The sequence below is a fragment of the Dryobates pubescens genome, chromosome Z (genome assembly GCF_014839835.1).
Source record: "Dryobates pubescens isolate bDryPub1 chromosome Z, bDryPub1.pri, whole genome shotgun sequence".
Lineage (NCBI taxonomy): Eukaryota > Metazoa > Chordata > Aves > Piciformes > Picidae > Dryobates > Dryobates pubescens.
In genome coordinates this window covers 108,349,760-108,365,667 of record NC_071657.1, presented here as the reverse complement: position 1 = coordinate 108,365,667, position 15,908 = coordinate 108,349,760, and the positions used below count along the sequence as shown (strand labels likewise).

General features: G+C 38.6%; 1 protein-coding gene across 9 annotated transcripts in view; it reads left to right on the top strand.

The window, feature by feature from the left end:
* MAGI2 (membrane associated guanylate kinase, WW and PDZ domain containing 2) overlaps positions 1-15,908 on the top strand; it is a 675,431-nt gene that overhangs the window by 573,944 nt on the left and 85,579 nt on the right. The window lies entirely within an intron of this gene.

The window sequence follows — 15,908 nt, the reverse complement described above, 5'->3', positions numbered from 1 at the left end:
GACAGCAGGCAGGCAGCTCTGTGGTGCCATGCAGAGACTTCAAACACCTAATGCAGCTGAAACGAGTAGCATTCTGAAAGAGCCCTTTTCTTCCCTGTTGATTGTTAAAGTTTTTAAAAATTCATCTGTCAAAAGTTTGTATTTGAATTGCAAATTTAATGTTAAGAAGTTAGATTTCTAGTCTAAACTACTCAAAAAGTAACCCCTGCAACCAGTGGTAGAAAATAGACTCCCAAAAAAAGATGACATCATTTCATTGAGTCATTGCTTTATCAGCTTCTTCCCTGAGCTTGCCCATCCTGCTGCACTGATTACAGAGAAGTCTGTCTGAAGACCTTAACTTAGCTGACCAGACAGCCGGACAGGGATGTGTGAGATGAGTCCTGCCCATGCACTAGAGGGAAGCATGGAACAACATCTTGTGCATTATTGCTGCATCTGGAATCCCATTTATGCTGCAACAGACAGAAATCTGGATTTCTTCAGGAAAGGGAAGTTATAAATGTGGACTTGCAGAAAATAGATTATTTCAGATTAAATATATATTAATATCTTATTAATATTACAAGCTTGATTATAAAAGCTAATTGCTTCATATGATGGACTTTTGTAAGGCAACAACCTCACTCCTTGCTTAGAAATGGAAGCACGTGAAATTAGTATGGCTTATACTGAATGTAAAAAATTGGCAGGTGATTGATCTTGTAATATAATTATATGTAGAAAATTAGTGAGGAAATTTATTTTTAATGAGCTTGCTCTAGGATAAGTTCTTGGCTTTTGGCTACACTACACATTTCATGAAGATCCTGTAGAAAACATAAAATCGATACCAATAGTTTGCACATGGCAGCAGCATTGGTCCATGTCATTGGAGGGAGATTTTATACTGATAAACAGCGATGCAGAATACTTAATAAAGTAAGCATCAGCAAGCAGGAAACATTTCTGTTCGGTCAGTGTAAATTAATTCCTGAAACACAGAGCAAAGAATGCAGCCTGAACTTGCCAAAGTGCTTTTGAATCATTATGTATAATCAGCTAAGCATGACATCACGATGAAGAAGGCAAATTCAGCACAATTTCTCATCACAAAACTTAATGGCATTGTCGCTCATTTTTTTTCCCAGTAAGATGCCATTGGTTAACAATTTTATTGCATTTACTGTGAATATTAGCAAAATCAATGAGATCCTGTTGCAGATTTGTTTTGCCACCTTTTATTTTTCGTTCTCCACGTTTACCTCAAAGCCATTATGTAACACTTCCATATGCTATGCAAAGAGCAAGCTTCTTGCCAGAGTCTTCTCTTTAAAGTCTCTGTTATTGATAGTAATGATCTGAAACGTGGGACTTGTCTAGGCTTTTCCATATAGATCATCATTAGCAAAGGTGATTCAATTGTCCATGTGCAAGGTAGATGGAAAGATGCTTCCTTAATACCCAGCTCTTGTAGTCTGTCTGATTTCCTGTGCTGACAATTAAGCATATAATTTCAAAACATGTTTCCTGTGAGGAATCTTGCAAGCAGTTGTTCATTAAAAGCTTGTAGAAATGGATGAAAAGGACCTGGGTTGGGAAAAGTGGTCTAAAACAGAGCTGAAAGGATAGAAACCAGAGAGTGAATAATTAGGGATTCAGGAAATATGTTTTGAGTTATGTAAACACTTCTCTAAGGAGTCACTAGTGAGACGATCCTTTTTTTCAGCAGAACAAAAGCACAGTTCCTGACCTACAATCTGGGTATCAGTCTGCTAGCTGAAAACTGTTCTTAAGATATTTATGATTAACATGAGAAACTGTTTACTTAAAACAGCTGCAACTACCCTCTTGTGTCAAAGTAGGTAACAGCAGTTTGGTGGAGGCCCTCTATTTGATTTCTTCCAAGGGTGCATGCTACCCTCCTTCCTCTGAGGAGTACCTAGGTCAGGCAAGCCCTCCTCCAGTGAAGACAGATGGCTCCTCCCTGAGGTCTTTCTCAAGGATAAAAATTTCCAATGGCTATGGGATTTGAGCAAGTTGGTCACAAGTAGTGTTCCCCAGAGCTCAGTATCGGGATCAGTTCTGTTTAATGATCAGTGATCTGGACAAGGGGATCAAGTACACCCTCAGGAAGTTTGAGGACCATAAGAAGTTAGGCAGCAGTGTTCATCTGCTTGAGGGTAGGGAGGTTCTACAAATGGATTTGGACAGGCTGTACTGGTGTGCCAAGGGCAACAGTATGAAGTTCCACAAGGCCAAGTGCTGAGTTCTGCCCTTGGGTCACAACAGCCCCATAAATGTTACAGGCTTGGCACAGAGTGGCTGCCCAGAAGAAAAGGACCTGAGGGTGCTGTTTGGCAGCTGGCTGAACATGAGCCAGCAGTGTGCTCAGGTGACCAAGAAGGCCACCAGCATTCTGGCTTTCATCAGAAATAATGTGGCCAGCAGGCGTCAGGCAGTGATCATGCCCCTGTACTTGGCACTGATGAGGCCACGCCTCAAATACTGTGTTCAGTTTTGGGCACCTCAATACAAGAAGGACATTGAGTTACTGGAGCATGTCCAGAGAACATGAAAGCAGGTGAAGTGTCTAGAGCACAAGTCTTATGATGAGTGGCTGAGGGAACTAGGCTTGTTTAGCTTGGAGAAAAGGAGGCTGGGAGGAGATTATCTGTCTCTACAACTACCTGAAAGGAGACTGTAGTTGGGGTTTGGTCTCTTCTTCCAAGTAACTAGTAGGACAAGAGGAAACTACCTCAGCTGCATTTCTAGCTTGTTCATACTAGGAAAAGGATGAAGAAAAATTAATTTCTCATTAACAGTAAATAATCTTTACCACATTAAGGAGAATTATAGATGTCTGTCATGTCTCCCATTTAAGGTCGGTCTTTGTGCAGTAAAACACAGCTTTCAGAATATTCTTCATGGAAAAACTGTTCAGCAGAAGATCTAAAGATATATTATTTCTTTTTTCTTTCTCTTGTGCATTTGTTGATCTTTTCAAATTTCAGTGATAATTTCTGAATGATTAAATTCTGAGTAACTGGACATATAGTTTTGTTGAAACTAGAATGAGACTGTAATTGGTTTAGTCTGGAACTAGATGATCTTGAAAATCCTTTCCAACCTAAACCATTCTATGAATCTATTAATTATTACGTTTAAAACACTTCCTTACAGTATGAGAAACCTCATTATAAGGCCAGCTTATAATACCATAAATTACTTCACAGTCCACACTACCAGAAAATTCTAATATCTAGCAGTTCCTAAGTATTAGTCCTGCTAAATACTAGATGGTTGTTAGTTGTTTGTTGGCTTGGTTTTGGTTTTGTTTGGTTTGGTTATTTTGGTTGTTGTTTTTTGTCTTTTTGACTAGAACTTAAATAGAAATTTCATCTGAGATATGAGTTATTTCCTTTTTCTCCAATTAAATGTTCAATACCTTCTGGAAATGCAGCTGCTTTTCACAAATATGGCTGTAGTGAATCACCATTGATCAGTGAAACCGACCTTTGTTAGAAGATCTGATTTCAATCAACCTTTTCCTTCCTCTTTCCTTGAAACAAGACATTTTCTGTTGATCCCTGTGGCATGAATTACACTTTTAAATTTGGGTCATAAGACTTAAAACCAAAACTATAAAGTATTTCCTCTTCTAGTTGTTTGGGATGATACACCCTCAAAAGTATATGGTAGCTTGGTAAAGAACATACAGATCTACCTTTAGTGTCTTACTCTTTACCTGTTCTGTGGGAACCCCAAAGAAAAAGCAAACTTCACATCCAGTTTGATGACCATCACTAAATAATTGTACTCTTGCATTCAGCCAGCTATGGTCTCTAAGCATAAATTCATAGGGGGGAGTGTTTGTGATTATATGGGCATACTGAGATATATGGGGCACACTGAGGAAGATGTTTTAGAGATCCAAAGGTTTGCTTCCTTGTGCATTAAGTGCTGATTTTTAAAAAGGAGAGATGTAAATGCTAGGCTGGGTACTCTAACAAGTCTTTCTAAAAATGCTAATTTTTGGGCTTAGGTCAGCTATGAGGTCCACAAGGTCCTTCACGTTTGTCAACACCATAATCTTCTTTGTTTAGCTTATCATGTTGATGTACTGTTCCTGTTTTCTCAGTATTGAGGTGTTATTTCCATTATGTTAGACATGTCCTCTAAATCTCAACAGTCTCAAATCAATTTATGTTCCTCTCAGAGACAAAGCACTGTCACAGGATAAAATATTACCTAGTCACAGTTTTTCCTTGCTTGTCCTTGTAATACATTTATTTAATACTTACCATTTCCCAACCTTCTTGTCAGGATCTTTTATCAGCATCATTTTTTTGTCTTCTGTTCATTAACTTTTCTAAGTACTGCACAGGACTATGTGTGACCATCACACAATCTAAACTCTATAAAATTCACATCAGTACTGTTCCTCTCTCGTTAGACTTGAGGACACATCTCTTCTTTATGTTAATTACTCATCTCCAGACCTTCAGGAATTTAGAAAAATGTGACATTTCTCAACCTTTTTTTTGCAAGCCAAGTCATCTTCATTGATTTATCATGCTTCGTACTCTTTAGTATTCTGTACTGGAGTAGTGTCATGCCCATCAATCATGATTTCTCTCTTTTTTTTTTTCCCTTTCAGGCTCCTATGGTCTTATGCTAAATCTTCTGAAATTCATGTAATTTTAACCATTATAATTTAGACTGCTGTAAAGTTTTCAATAATTCAGTTTTGTTCTTCTTGCTAAACAAGTTGAATGCTGAGAATTGCATGGACTGGATGTCCATGAAAGCAAAGAGTTTATCTGTATTAAATATGTGTCAGTGCGAGCAGCATCAACTCTTCTGGAGCTGAAAGCAAACTGAAGTCCCTGGAAGCTCAGCTAGGGAACCGGGAGTATAGAAATTGACTGTTCTCTTCACAGTTTTGTTACTCATTGGACATCAGCCTTCTACTGGCATCTCTTGACAAATATTCCACTTTCCTAAACTAAATGATGTCATTTCACAGCTAAGACCCAACCATGTAAGAATTGAAACTTGTGATAAGCTTTGTTTCAGCAGTTAGTCTTTTCTTTCACAGTGTCCCACTGATTGTCAGTCTTTTTCTGCTTCAGTCCTGGTCTGGTCTGCCAAGCTAGTGTGAAGGGACAGAAAAACAGAAAGAAATTATTACTTTGAATAACATCTGGATGCAAAGAATCAGATATGCATCCTATTGCTTGTTCCACGTTCCACCACTGTGGCCAAGAAGCATGATTACCTTTTCATTACATTGCTATCAAGTATTTATCGTTCCACCAGGTGGTATGAAAATGAGCCAGCTATAGTTAAAACCTAAAGTTAACACTTCCTGTTGTCACATAAGAGATTTCTAAGCAAATCTATAAAATTCAGAACCATGCTGACAGATTATTGAATATTAAACACAAAATTCTGAAGTTACTACAACGGAATTTCATAATGGTGAAACCAAGAGGCTCTCTCACTTTCTGTAATTTAATTAGTTGTTACTTTATGATGTTCAGGGCTCTCAAACCTCAGAGAAATCAGAAGAGTGAGCAAGCTCTTCTCAGCTCTGAGCTCACTAACAGACATCCAGGACCATCTGAGATGCACTGAAATATCAAGGAATCTTCACTGGAATGGCAGAATTAGTGGGAGACTCAAAACTGTGGAGGATTACAACTGAAGCTCTAAAGTTTCCCACAGATTTCTGTAAATCCAGTTCAGATTTTCAGGCAACATTAGGTATGTCAGCCTTGACTTGTGTCAAGTTCCTAATTCACAGGCTGTGACATCAAAATTTAGTTGCCTGAATATCGCTGTCTAAATTTGGTACAAGTACCTATGTGTCCATTAGAACTGATGTGGGCTTCAGTAAGCTGCATAAATGTAGGCAGCTTATGCTAACTGAGATATCCCAGGGTATTCCATCTCACCTGTAGGTCCTTTGTCACAGCTAGCAAACACCGTAAAAATTCCAGCCCAGAAGCCACTAGAGTGATGCAGCTGAGCTGATCTCTGGAAAACTATTCAGTACAAGCACAAGTCCAGATAGTTTTTCATGTCACTGTAAGGCTGCTATGTCTGTTTGCTTAGCTGAAATCTATCTAGACTGTTGTACTTCAGTTGCATGGCTCACCTCTACTGCCATCAGCAATGCATTGCACTGCAACCTCTCCCATACAAAAGCAATCACAGATGCCAAGGGCATTTCCCTACATTTCCCTAGTTTTATTCTTTTCTTATGGATTTTTCTAATTACTGTTTCAGGGATAGGAATAGCTGGCTTTCAAATCAGGATCAGGACACAGAGAGGGAAATCCTGGGAACAAGGAGGAGAAGTATGTGAGAGTTTGGGAACAGACATCTGAAGAAGGGGGTAGCTGAGAGAAAACATGGATGCAATGGAGTATCCATTTGCCTCCACAGAAGAGGAGGAATTGGCTGCATGGACATCAGACTTAGTATCTGGTGACTCCTTTTCACCTACGCCTTAATGCAAAGCTGAAATATAAGTAATGGATTTATTATTGAATATTTTCCCCATTGAATATTTACTCACTGAAGACTTTTTGTGAATGTATTTTCATGGGAAGGACTTACAGACACTATGTACAAACATTTTGTGCTCCATCTACATTTTAGGTCAAAATACTTGGAGCTTGGCTTGAGATTCATCAACCTGACCTGCCAGAATGTAAACTGAGATTTTTCTAATGTGCTTAGAAAGTGTAAAAGCTTAAATGGGAGCAGATTCTAAACAGATGAAAGAGCAGAGACACTGGCATAGAGAGGCTGTCAGAGAAGTCTGAAAATACAATGCAGTATCCCTGAAAAGTTAGGTTTGAAGCTTAAATTAGCTTTCACTAAAGGCAGGCTGAGTTGTCAGACATGTTCTTAGCAAGCACATGGAGTCTTTATGGGTATGGTAACACTCAGAGGCCTTTCTGGAAGCAACAGTTATGAGCTGCCAGGACTCTGAAGACTCAATTCATATTCTAAATTGCATTACTGATTCAGTGTGTGTGATGTACTATTGCTGTGTCTACTCTGCTCAGGGGAGTTGTGTGCCACAATATGTTTGCCCAAGATGCTGCATTACTCATGTTAATAAGGTCTCAGAGTATTTGAGCAGTAAAGAGCATAATGCCTAGCTTGGACACTTGAACTAGCAGCACTGATTTTTAGCAGCAGTCATTGGGCAACACACATGAGCAAAAACTGGGGATTCTTCTAGGAAAATTTCTTTCTGCAAAACAAAAGGTTCTTTTTCTTGTATGTGGAGAAAAATAACCTTGATCTTTTCAAGGTGTAAGTAGAGTTTACAACCTGTGAGGAAACTTCTGAGATCTTTCTGCACTCATCGTGTGTTAGTACCTGCACTTGGAGGCTTTTGCTAATTGGGTTAGTACTTCCATAAAACACATGTATTGTAGATATCGGTGGGCAAAATAACAGTTCATCCCATTCTGCTTGCAGCTGCAAATCATAAAACAGCTGAGTTCCAGCTGCTTAGGCCTTACAGACCTAGGGATTTGAACTTTCAGTAGGGGATTCTATAATAAAAGGCGGGAGATAAGAGTCCTTCTCCATTCCAGAAGGGTGGTTTTTTTCAGTTCCAGGTCAATCTGTCGCAGTAGAATCTATTCTGAATTGTACTGTAGCATCATTTTCTCTGTTCTGTGCCATGACTGTCCTTCAGATAATACAGTTTGCTATCAACAAGGAAATAAATCTGTAAGTGTGTAACACCATTCTGGTAGTAGGTGCCAAAAAAGAGAAGAATGTTTGTATCAAAATGTCACCTCATGAGATATTCTATAGGTGTTTAGTATCAGGCTGTGGAAAATAATCTACTCTTGCTGACCACATACAACACTACTTGTTCCAAAAATGTATTTCTCATTTCCAGAAACTGTTGTAGAGATTTTTATTATTTCCTCCAACTCTAGTATATTTAAGCATCAAAAAATCTCACTTAACAATGTTTTGATTGCCTCTGCAATATTGTAGCTATGGTCCAGAAACTCTCTGCATCACATCCGGATTAATCAGGAGATGGTATTTAGTTTGTTGGTTTTTTCTAGTTTCATAAATTATTTTAAATCTCTGAGTGATAAGCAATTCACAGAGCTGTAGCAGCCAAGCAAAATAAACAGCTCTGTGTCCATTTGAATATAAATTAACTCATTACTGTGGCAGCTTCTTACCTTTCCTGATGGCTGTATTCTTGCTAACAAAGACTCCTTGCTGCTCGTGAAAGTGAAAACGTAATGGTAGTTTGCAATTCTCTGGTGTGTTCTAAAGGAAGGCAATGGTCCCCGCTTAAAACAGCAAGTATTTCTGTCATTCATGATTCTGAACAGCTCTTATTTTTCTGATTATTTGTGAAGGTCTGAATATTACTAAAAACATTTTGCTTAAGAAGGGCTAGGTCAGTAAAACTTCACAAACTGCACAAGAAGTGCTCCTATGTATAAAAAGCTGAGCATTGATTTAGTATCTGGTCTCACAGTCAGGTAAGTTTTTGTATCAGCTCTATAGACTTCAGTGAGATGAAATCAGGATTAATTTCCCACGGCACTCCCCTACCTCCACATCATTTCTGATACACCTCTTCATCTTGTACTTCATGCTAGTCATCAAGAATTGTGAAAGTCTGAAGGAAAGAAATACAGACTTGGAGTTGTTATGCCCCAAGTCACCTGGAGAAGAGATGAACCACCAAAGGTGCTACCCCAATGAAGTCTAAAGATGCAGCTGACCTTTCTGTGAACTCTGCCTGCTTTTTGCCTTGCACCTTCATAGAGTAGTTGGCAACAGGCACAAACTAAATACACAGGAGGTTTTACTTAAATGTAAGGAAAAACTTCTTTACTTTGAGGGTATCAGAGCACTAGAATGGGCTGCCCAGAGAGGTTGTGGAGTCCTCTGAAGACTTGCAAAACCTGCCTGGATTCATTCCTTCGCCACCTGTGGACTGGATGATCTCTGGAGGTCCCTTCTGACCCTCCCCAGTCTGTGATTCTGCGATTATCTGCAGGGAGGAATGTATAAGATCTTTGGAGTCACTTTTCACAGGTGTAGTAGGCTGAAAAACAGTGAAAACTAGTGATAATTTGGACTGAAGCATTACTTCTATTATAGTCTCACTGGGGTTGAGATCAGGATCAGTGGAACAGTGGAGCATAAAGTAAAATGCCACCACAAGCAGCTGCTGAGGCTCAGTTTGTGCTGCTGTGAATCTCTTTCAGACAGACTGTTTCATAACATCTGGGCCTATGTATATAGCCTTAAAGAAGAGAGTGCTGTTTTGTGGGTTTATTAATCTGATCCTGTATTTGATAGAACAACTGATGACTGTAACCAGCCTTCATCTCAATGCAGCACAGTGATACATCAGATGCTTGCCATGCTGCTAGTGTGTAGCCTCCTGTGAGGGAAAAGACAGTGGGTCTAACCCTATATAATGTTGTGGGCCTGATCAAACATGATGGGTCGTTCATCTCACTCTGATGTGGGATGTGTTCATTTTTGACCCATTGCATCATGTGCCATCCCAGCCAAAGACCAAATGGATCCTCCACATCATGGCACCATCCCTCTGAAGGACAGCTGACAACTGGACTAGCTAACTATGCCTGAAGAGCTAGAGCTCCCAGTCTCCTTACACCTACTGTTTATTTCAAGGTAAATAAGTTTTTTGTTGTTGCTAGTTAGAGATTAATACTTAAAGCTGTTTGGAAAAGATCGACCGTTGAAAAGTACTCCATGGTAATGATTGATTTGATTAGAAACTGAACCACTGATTGCCATTCCCTACACATCATCTGATATTATAAATATGACGTGATGAGTTCATCTTTTTGTCACTTGCTTGTTTTCATAAGTATCATTTCCATCTATTTTAATTCATTGTTTCCTTTTAGATTTTGTTTAATGCAGTATATAAATTAATTGAATTTACTTGTTCTCATTGATCAGGTTTGGTTCCTGAGAAGGGTAAAATATTTGAAGAGTAATGGAATGAATGCTATATATTTGTTCTATGTAGACAAAAAAAAATTATCCCTTCCACCAGTATTGTAAGAATTTTAGCTGGAGGATATTTTGCAACCAAATGAGCTAACTCAGTGCTTCTGTGATGTAGTGTGAGCTCTGTGCACCTAATCCAACCACACTGAGTGCAACTCAGCAAAAGGTAAACAAAGAAAAGCAGAAGCCAGATGTAACATCAATGTTTCCTGTATCCTGTTTCCTGCATCCTGCTAACTGTGTACAGCATGAATCTGAACTCTCAGAGACATTCTCCTTTGGCACACCAATATGAATGGTTATTTGACACCTCTAGAACTGAGGAACCACTGCAGGCAACTGATAGACATCGCAGGGATCCCAGTAAGAGAAAGATAAAGCACAAGGGAAAAGAAAAAACCCAAACTGTTACAGTAAATTTATACAGTCACTTTTCTAGAAAGAAAAACTTTGCTGAACTTGTGTTGTCACATGGACATTGATAATATGCCCACAGAGTCACTTTGTGTTCTGGGAGTGCAAATCAGCCCATCTGTTCATTGACTTCCAAGCATCTCTGTGAGAAAGGCCTGTGCAGTGCTTGGGACAGCTCTGCTCAGGAAGCTGCATGCAAGGCTTTTATAGCACGCACATGAGAAGAAGCCCGGTGAAAGTTAATGGGCAAAACACTTGTAATAGCATCAGTGTGACAAGGAACACAGAGGGAAGGTGACTTCACCTGAGCATTGCTTTGCATTCAAATGTTTTATCTTTGATGCTGTTGAGTTGCTGCCTGCAGCACTACTGCAGGCTGTCACTGCAGAAATTAAACTGTGCCCAGCTTTTATCTTTGTTATCCATACACATCTGCCTCACAGGTGAACAGCATTAAAGGTGTGGTTTAGCCATACCTGCATTAGTTACTTTTGATTTTTACAAGGTTTTGACAACTTTTCCAAGAGCCAATGCAAAACACTGAGAATAATTGAGATGGAGATGTAGCAAAAAAGCATCCACATGGCAGCAGACTGAAAACCAGACTGTTGAGTTTGGGATTTTTTATTATTATTATTGACATTATGAAATATGCCAAATTAAGGATTTTTACTGGAAAGGGGGGAAAAGAGATAAATCAGGACTCTGTCTTTCAGATGCTTGAAGTCTTCTCTGGTAAGCTGCTTTTAGAAAACAGTAAATCCTGGCTGAAGTGTAAGGCATGTGAAATCTGTAGGCATATTTTATGACAAAAGCATACTTAACTTTTTCTATAAGAAGGAATAGATACAGTAAGTGTGATGTGATTTGTCTTTTGTTATAGGATATCTTCATTGAAAAGGAGAAGTACAGTAAAAGGAAGCTGGATTTTTCCCCAAAATACTTTTGAATCCAAATTCAGTTTTCTATTACTGGTGGTTTTCAGTAAAGTTACACTGTAGAAACCATTACATCTATTTCCGAGAAACTTGTTTTGAAAGGTGGTAACTATAATTTAAAAAGCAGTATCAAAAGTATTTTTAATAACACTGCTTTATGAGAAAAAGTTTTTTTCAAAAGCATATGTTTGTTACTGTACCTCTGCTTTTTTATTTCAAATGAATTGGAATTTCAATGGAAGTGTTGGCCACCAGCTGCCTTACCTTATTACAGTTTAAATGGCCAACATCTAAAAATGAATCATTACATTCTCAAAACTAACTCTGGAGATGTAAGTGGGGTTATTTATGTATTTTATTCTCACATGCTTACATGTTACATGACAATGCTCTAGGTGTTGACTGCAGTATTTTCCTGCTAGCATGTGGCTGGGTGCTTTTTTGACACATGCCAGTAAACTTGGTCACATTTCCAGATCTGTACTGCCTCCTTTACAAGGAGTTATACAGGCTGGGTGCAGAATGGGTTGAGAGTGTCTCTGAAGAAAAGGCTTGAGTACATTGATTGATGAGAAGCTCATTATGAGCTGGAAGTGCACTCATGCAGCCCAGAAGGCAGCTTGTATGCTGGGCTGCATCAGGAGTGTGGCCAGCAGGGCAAGAGAAGGGATTCCTCCCCTTTTCTCTGGTGAGACCCCACCTCAAATACTGTGTCCAGTTCTGGTGTCCCCAGCATAAGAAGGACGCAGAGCTGTTGGAGTGAGTCCAGAGAAGGGCTACAGACATGATCCAAGGGCTGGAACACCTCTGCTCTGAGGATAGGGTTAGGGAGCTGTGTTTGTTCAGCCAGGAAAAGAGAAGACTCCAGGGGGAACCTTAGGGCTGCCTTTCAATACCTGAAGGGATCCTACAGGAAGGCTGGAGAGAGACTTTTCCTGTCTAGAGACAGAACAAAGGGGAGTGGTTTGAAGCTGAACAAGAGTAGGTTTAGACTGGATCTTAGGAAGAAGTTCTTCAGTACAAGAGTAGTGGGACTCTGGAACAGGTTGTTCAGGGAGGCTGTTAATACCTCCTGTCTGGGAGTGCTCAAGGCCAGGCTGGATGAGGCCTTCAACAGCTGAGTCTAGTTAAGGGGCATCCCTGCCTTGATGGGCAGGGGAGGTTGGAGTAGGTGATCTCTGAGGTCCCTTCCAATCTAAGCCATTCTGTGATTCTATCAAAACTAGTAGAAGGAGATAGGCATCTTCAGAAAGAGAGCTACAGCTCATGTGGTGAAGGGCTTATGAGAAGGGATGATTGGGCGGCACTTGGGTGAGCAGAAAGCCACTCATGGGAAGAACAGGCTGCATGAAGTGTTTTTAAGTGGATGTAAGGTGGCTTTCTTTATTTTAAATTATAAAAGTATATGTCAATGTGGGGGTCAGGGATTTTTCTGTGTATATAATATTTTTATAAAAGACATGAGTAGTTGAATGTTAGGATATTGGGAGTTTGGGGAGGGACAAATGGAAATCTGGAAGTGGAATAAGGAGGTTATAAGAGCTTATCCAGTATTAGCCTAGTTGGATGTGAGTTGATTAGAAGGTTGAGTAGTGTTAGTACTGTATCCATAGTCAACAGAAGATGAAAGCTGCACTATTTGGAGAACAAATTTCAGTCTTGCCTCTAAATCAGTACTGCGCAGTGGCTGTCATGCAGGTGGGACCCCACTGTAAGGACACTTGTAGCCTACAATGAAACAGCACAGGAAAGCTAAGGGAAAATGTGGTGTTGTGATGTCCAACTGAAGTCCATTGCTTCTTGTTGCCAGCTGTAGATGTGACTGCAGAAGGCAAACACTGTTGAGTATGCACTAAATACACATTATTAAGATATATTTTTCAGGTGATCCTCAATTTTCTATGTGTAGAGAATTTGGTCCCACACTAAGGCAGAACACTACTTAAAGGTGAATGTTAAAAGGGAGCATGCATCAACAAAAAAAGGAAAGTGCATTTTACTTCTATGCTTTTTTGTGTGACATTTCTGTTACAATTTATTCCATAGGCATTCTCCTCTTGAACTGTTGAATTTGCAGCAGTAGTTTTGTGTATTTAAATAGCAGTGATAATTCTGGACATACCTGGCTCACAGCAATTATCTATGATTAGTCTCATGTTAAATAACTTAAAATGCCGTGCATTATCTGAAGATTGGTTTATTTAGAATGGGGAAAGCATGTTTCGTATACAGATGTTACACGGGACAACATTAAAATTGCCATTAAATGCATGAAAGATATAACACAGAGTTTGCTTTATGAAACTAGACCTTTGTGTATTTAATCCAGCACCTAGTCTTTGACATAGGTGAGGGACCATCTCGTCTTACATGAGATCTTGGTCTGAGAGTTGAGTTTAAATCTGAAGAATGGATTTTAATATTGGTTCCAAGGTTTGTTGCCTCTAGAGATTTTCCCTTCTATCATGCTTTTTTTACATATATGGATATCCCAATAATTATTTTGTTTTTTAAACGTTGCTTTGGATCTTTTGCTTCAGTGGCATCCTTTATCCATTGATTTTCTTAACATAATTTCACACTGTGTTAATTAATATCACATTTATTTGTTTTGAGTGTAAATGTTGTCATTTATGTGTTGCAGTCTGTGCCCATAGCCTCCAAGTTAAATACAAATCCGTATTCTCCTTGTTTGGGCAAAGAATTGTGGGGGAGTTTTTTATTGAGTTGGGTTCTTTTTAATCTTCACTTGATATTTATATCATTATTTGATTTATAATTAATTATTATATTTTTTATGGATAGCAGTATTTTCTGATGACTCCAACAAAACCTGGTTGTAGTTGGCGAGAGTAAATAAATAGGAAAAATTACCTTTCCATTTGACCTGGAGCAATTTTTGCTGACAATAAGTGATGGTAGGTGTGCAAGAACCAATGGGGAGGGAGTGTTATCTATACCAATATTTTCCAAACACCGACTCAGGGCAGTAAGGTGATTTGAGATACCTTCCAGCAAACTTTGTTGCAAGTTTCATCTTTAGATCCAAAGGGAAAAGTCCTTTCACACTTACTAGCCATACAGAACAGTAGCAAGTAATAAAAAGGCAGCCATCTGCAATCCAGGTTATTAAATAAGTTTCTACTACAGAATGTTTAATACTGCAGGTGATGTACAAGGCAGATCAATACAGGATGCTTTTATGTCAGCCTGAATTTCCAGATGGAAAGAAATCTGTCTATTTGTTATTATAGCATTTTTTATACAGACACTGTAGACTAAGTAAACATAAACCTTTCCAGGACTAATTTTTGTGTAAGAGCCCTGTTGGCTTATTTATCAGCACTAAAAAGCAGCCAGTGTTTCTCTGCAACCAGCTCGACTGTTTTTGCATTCCAAGACTTTTTCAGTCTAAATGGAACATTTGGGTTTTGGGTTTTTTGGGTGTTGGGGAGAGGGGGATTTGTTTGTTTGCTTTTGGGTTTGGGGTTTTTTGTGTGTGGCTTTGTTTGGGGTTTTGGTTTTTTTGTTCTTTTTAATTTATATTGTAAAGATCTTAAAGTAGTACTTATCTCTCATCAGAGTTGTGTAAAGGGGAAAAAAATTAATCCAATGTCTGCCTCAAGGCTTCTAAGAGTGATAGGAGTGATAGGAGTAACAACATATCATGGCAGAAAAAATTAACTCATTATCACAGAAATCTTGGAACCTTAAATACTGTGTACAAATGCAATTCCTGTTGTGATTTGTCTCTAGAAAGATACTTTCCTCTAGTGTTTTCATTAGCTGCTTTTCTTCTAAACTCACCCTAGAAAAATAAAATAATGAAGTCAGTAGTACTCTTACAGCTTAATTGATTCTTTTAGTGAAAGAGCAGCCTTCCTATTAGCTGTGTCATTTAAGCCCCATTTCTGTTTCTAACAAAACAAATTTAACTTTTTGTTATTAGCTTTTAATCTTGCTTAAGAAGGGCCACAGATGTTTTTTTTACCTGCTGCTAAACTAAGAATGAGGTTTTTAATTAAAGCTGTGCTGAACGATATTTTTTTAAGTATGACCCCATATCCTTTGAAATGCTTCTTTTTGTTGGATATTTTGCAAGTTTTTAACATTGTGCTGCAAAAAAAAAACAAACCAAGAACAATTGGAACAAGTGTTTCAGATTATCTCCTTTTACTAAAAGGAGATATCTGTAGTTTTACATATTTGTAAGATACAACAGTTGCTTATTAAAGTCATTAAAGAATCATCGATAACCAAGGAAAAAGGGATAACTAGTTGCATAGAATTATTCATGTATGAGCATTTGCTAGTGATAACAAAAAATACCAAACCAACAAACAAGCAAAACTAAACGAAACAAAAAACCAGGATGGTATCCAAACAAGGAAGCCTCCCAAGACTTGGCTATTTGTTCTAGACTTACAAAACAGTTATTGTTCTCCAGGTTTTTCTTCTAAAAAGATCTCTTGTATTATTAGGTTTTGTTGATGGGATGTTCTGAATTGCTTCTTCTTA